The 5,271-nt window shown below is 38.6% G+C and overlaps 1 long non-coding RNA gene across 1 annotated transcript; it reads left to right on the plus strand.

The window, feature by feature from the left end:
* Positions 1–1,878: 1,878 nt before the first annotated feature.
* On the plus strand, positions 1,879–4,854 carry LOC120543550. The gene is made up of 2 exons (XR_005636363.1): positions 1,879–1,912; positions 3,822–4,854. It is a non-coding gene; the product is annotated as an uncharacterized LOC120543550 (long non-coding RNA).
* Positions 4,855–5,271: the final 417 nt, after the last annotated feature.

The raw sequence follows: 5,271 nt of genomic DNA on the forward strand, positions 1-5,271 counted from the left end.
ACACTTGTTGCGATACATTTGGTGCAAAACTAATTTGTACCTGTGGACTTAGGCTGTGGAGCTCTGATCCAACAGAACGGGGAAAGCAGGGTTTCTATCGCCAGATGAGGGACAACTCTGTCCGGCTTATTTAGCTATGTCGCATGGAAGCCTGGTTGAATAGCAAGCTAGTCTTAGCTAACTAACCAACCAGCCTGATTCTAAATAAATACCTTTTAATTATCTTAACACTTTTTAACAGTCAAACTGAAACACTGGCGGTGAGCTCCAGGTCCTGCAGACGGACCGTCACCAGCGGGTATCGGCCAGCGGAGCAACATCGCTATTATTGCCAGAAAGCTCGCTGCCGACCTCGGACCTGCAGTCGGAGCTCGCGGAGGGGACACGGAGAGCCCCGCACCCGGTAGCAGCTCACCGCTAGTGTTGGTGGAATAGCAAGCTAGCGTTAGCTAACTAACCAGCTTCTAAATAAATACCTTTTAGTTATCTAAACACTTTAACAGTCAAACTGAAACACTGGCGGTGAGCTCCAGGTCCTGCAGCCGCAGACGGACCGTCATCAGCGGGTAACACGTGCCAAGTTCTGCATCCCTGCCAAGACTTCCATCCATAAGGGGAAATAATGATTTTATAAGGCAAAGTAGCTACTGTTTAATTAAAATGTAGGCTATATACATTCCTTTGTCATGTTCATCAATGATGATTATAATTTTACAACGTTTAGAGACATCAATGTTTTATCAGACTATCATTTCCTTGCTACCTGGGTGCAAATCTCGCAACAACGAGGGTTAAGAGATGACGCATTATTCGGCAAAAATAATTGCTGCTGCCCGCGAGGTGGATGTAATTCTGCAGAAGCTATTGTTGCTGCCCGCGGGTGCAATGATTGGCAGTGAGGCACAACATCAGCAAAGCAAGCTGTGGTCATGGCCCGGGGATGTGCCGATGCTACACGGGTGCGGGGCTCTCTGTGTCCCGCTGGAGCTCCGACTGCAGGTCGTGGTCGGCAGCGAAGCTTTCTCGCAATAATAGCGATGTTGCTCCGCTGGCCGATACCGCTGGTGACGGTCCGTCTGCAGGACCTGGAGCTCACCGCCAGTGTTTCAGTTTGACTGTTAAAAAGTGTTAAGATAATTAAAAGGTATTTATTTAGAATCAGGCTGGTTGGTTAGTTAGCTAACGCTAGCTTGCTATTCAACCAGGCTTCCATCGACATAGCTAAATAAGCCGGACAGAGTTGTCCCTCATCTGGCGATAGAAACCCTGCTTTCCCGTTCTGTTGGATCAGAGCTCCACAGCCTAAGTAAGCACAGGTACAAATTAGTTTTGCACCAAATGTATCGTAACAAGTTTTGCAAAAGTCGAGCGCAGATTCGCCTCTTTGTGATGGCGAGAGCGCAACAGTGACAGATTCGAGAGGGTTGTAATCACTGAGTTGTGGTTGTGATGGAAAATCAACCTGAGTAAAAAAAAGTACATGAGTAAATGTTGCATTACAAGTTTGCAGCTGTCATTGTGTTCATGCAAATATCAATCTACACATTTGTGAATATTTTTTCTACAAGTGCAAATTTCAATTTACAAGTTCAGATTTTTTAAACACTCTCATGTTTTTTTTTTTTTGTGACTTCAAATGTGAATAATTTTTACAAGTGCAAATTTTTATTTTACAAGTGCAAATTTTTATTTTACAAGTGCACATTTTTATTTTACAAGTGCAAATTTTTATTTTACAAGTGCAAATTTTTATTTTACAAGTGCAAATTTTTATTTTACAAGTGCAAATTTTAACATACAAGTTAAATTTTTTTGTTCTGCAAGTTCTCACATTGTATTCTACAAGCTCTCACGTTTTGCACCATATTTACCTTCATAACTATGCTGCATGGTCGTTGGAGTTCATTCAGAGGTAGGAGATTTCCCACACATATTACACACCTGGATTGACTTTTTATTGATTAAGTTCTCCGAGATTAGAATTTCAGTAGCTAAAGCTGCTGATGTACTACAAGCATATACATTTACTAAAATGTAAAAAAATAATAAAAATACTTAGGGGTTTGACGTCATTTCGCGACACCAAATCTGGATAGGGCTGGGTACCGAAAGTCGATACTTTTATGGTATCGAAAAAAATATTCCAATCCTATGAGTATCGAAAAATTCTTTATCTTTCGGTGCCAAATTTCGGTTCCAAAAGCGTCTTAGCGTGTAAGCGCAAGCTTATCTGTCCTCTCTGCATACTGACACAGAGCGGAGCTCCGACCGACACACACACACACACAGACGGAGAGGTGCGGACGAATTAAACTGTCTGCAGTTTTGTTGAAGTCACAGAGAGTCACGGTTGGTTTCAAGTGTGGTTACAGTTTTTTAAAACTTCCGCAGACAGCGTTTGCTGTGATATGATATTAATGGCGAGCCGAAATTGGTTCGCGGTTGCTGTTGACGTTCCACTTCCTCTTACAAGCAGCCACAACGGTGGTTTCTCTGCCCTGATGACTGACTGACAGGCTGAGCTTGCAAGGCAAGGCACTTTTATTAATGTTACTCTGAGTGAGCAGTTTTACCAGATTTTTTTAATTTTGATAACTGTTTTGATTCACAATTAAGGTGGAAATAAAAGCTTTGTGTTTAATGTATTTTTGTTGATGTTGAAATGGATTTTAAAACATATGGTATCGAAAAGAGTATCGTTAGGAATCGGTATCGAAACTGAGGTATCGAAATTGGCACCGGATCGAAAGATTCTGAACGATACCCAGCCCTAAATCTGGATCGGGTGAAACCAAACCAAAACTATAGGTCTGCTTGTGCACAGCTCATTTGGTGTACAATGTGCAGCACACAATAGGCTGTAAGTACCTATCGTCACCCGTCACGCTGTAGCAGCAGCTCTGTACTAGAGATGCACCGATTGACCGGCTGGTGACCTGCCGAATTGGGCGATTTGCACGTGATCGGCCCGGTCGCGGTATGAAGCGCGTGTCCGCTCTATTCTCCGACATGCACTCTCACTCTCTTTGTTATTTATATATTATTGTATAGCCATTACCTGTTTTCCCTGCTAATAAATCACATATTTTTATTTATTTTTAGTTATTTTTAGTTATTTTAATATTGGATGTGAAAAGAAGGAAATGGTTCTAACATTTACTAACTTTAGATGTGTGTGGATTACCCACACCAGGAGTAATTATATAGTTCTATTTTATAGTGATCCATTATCTGTTCAAAACATGTTCTATAAAAGAAAAGATAGAAAATAAATATTTGCGTGTGCTTTAAAGTGGTTAGAATTAGTTTTTATCGGAATCGCCTAAAATTGGTATCGGCAGATCAAACTCAATGAAAAATCGAATCGGCCTAGAAAGTTGTACGTTGCATCTCTAGTAACTACCTACCATTAAGCAGCATTGTTACATTTTGTGACATTTCAAAATAATAGAATGTTTTTTTCATTCAAGTTTTCTAAAATAATACTGTAAAAAACCACTCTAATGTTCATGAAATATTCTCCACAAATGCAGGAGGAAAAAAGTCTACTTAATAATTGTATTAGGCTTTAAAATATGTTTTCCAGAAATGACATACTTATGGAGATTTCTTAATTATTGGTAACTGTATTTATTTCCTTTGGAATGTGTACTTATACATTGGTATAAATATTATACTGTTTTTAAACAGTAGCTGAATACTACTTGTATAAGAAAAACACAAATTAAGCTGTAGCTCCTTTAACACTGAAAGACTATATGTTCTCCAAAATTAACCGTTTCTTCACTAACCTATAGCATTTGTGTTACATTGTCATTTAGAATCTGCATGGGGATTAATCCTGAGAGAGGATCAAAGGCATACAGTGGACAGGCACCCAGCAGAAAAACTGGAAAGATGGTCCAGAAGAAACCATCAACAGTGAACCTGCATGTCTGCACCCTAATCAGGAAGCTCAACGACTTCAAGTGGGACTTTGTTTGATCTTCTCTCATAGCATTGTATTGTTTAGGTGCAGATACCATTTGTCAATTATCAATGAACAATATATGCCGATAAATACTGATCGATTTTGTGTTGTTTAGTTTAGTTATTGCAGCTGATAGAGCTGTATTATTGTATTGGCCAGTTTCCCTGTTTGCAGTGTATTGGGATCGTGACTGGCTATATAATGGTGTGTGACTCCATGGAGCTCAACAGGGACTTCTCACTTTTTTTTTTACGGTGGTTCCAGAAGTGTTTCATTGACATTTCAAAAATTGCTCATATATAGGTTTAACCCTGGAACTGAGCCAACCAGCTACAAGATGAGTTACTAGTTTTGGTGATTATAAAACATTTGATTCAGCACTAAAAAACATTTTGAAAACAAGTTACAATACTGTTTAGAGAAACTATCATAGATGTTCAATGGTAGAGGCTCGCTCTAGCCGTTCACGGTTTTGTGGATACGGTAAACGTGTCTATGGTAACGAGTTGGGCCAATCAGAGACATTACTGTTACACTTAGGATTGTGGGTAGTGTAATTTCTCTCCATAAGATCACACATAAAACATGTTTTTCTTAATGCAAGTTTGATTTCATACGGACCTCTTGCTTTTACAACCTTGTAGCTCGGGGTCAGTCTGCCTCGGATGATTTAGATTGCTAATGATAGACACATTTTCTATTGTATGCAGACGAGTGCGTATGTTGGATGTCACGAACACGCCGCAAAACGGGTGTTAACTTTTTCTGCTACGGCATTGATACAGTTCACAAAACTGCAAACTGCTGTACCTTTCTTTAAAAGTGCTGTATACTCACATGATATTTACTATACAGTATAAATAAAGAGTTAATTAGATTTTGAATCTTGCCTTTTTTCATTGTTATTTAGGACTGATTATTTATTGCAGTCTTCCCTAAGGTAGAATTTAAAGCTGCAGAATTTCTTTTTCTGCATCAGTATTCTGAGATTTTTATAATAGTATTACTTTATGCTGCCAACACAAGTGTATAAATGTAAAACAAATTAAATAATACGTTTATTTACAGTAAATAAAAAAAGACATGAACATAAAAGGATATTTTAGATTTACAGTGTAATATTGGCGAAGTAGCTGCCAGTAAAATACAGTAAATTAAAATAATACAGTAAGAAACTGTATGTCTATTTACAGTAAAATACCTTAAATTTAAAATACAGTATGCCTACTGTAAATAAACAGTAGTTTACTGGCGAAGCTGCTGCCAGTATATTACTGTAAATTCAAATACAGTTAGTAACT

Source organism: Perca fluviatilis, chromosome 16, assembly GCF_010015445.1.
Source record: "Perca fluviatilis chromosome 16, GENO_Pfluv_1.0, whole genome shotgun sequence".
Lineage (NCBI taxonomy): Eukaryota > Metazoa > Chordata > Actinopteri > Perciformes > Percidae > Perca > Perca fluviatilis.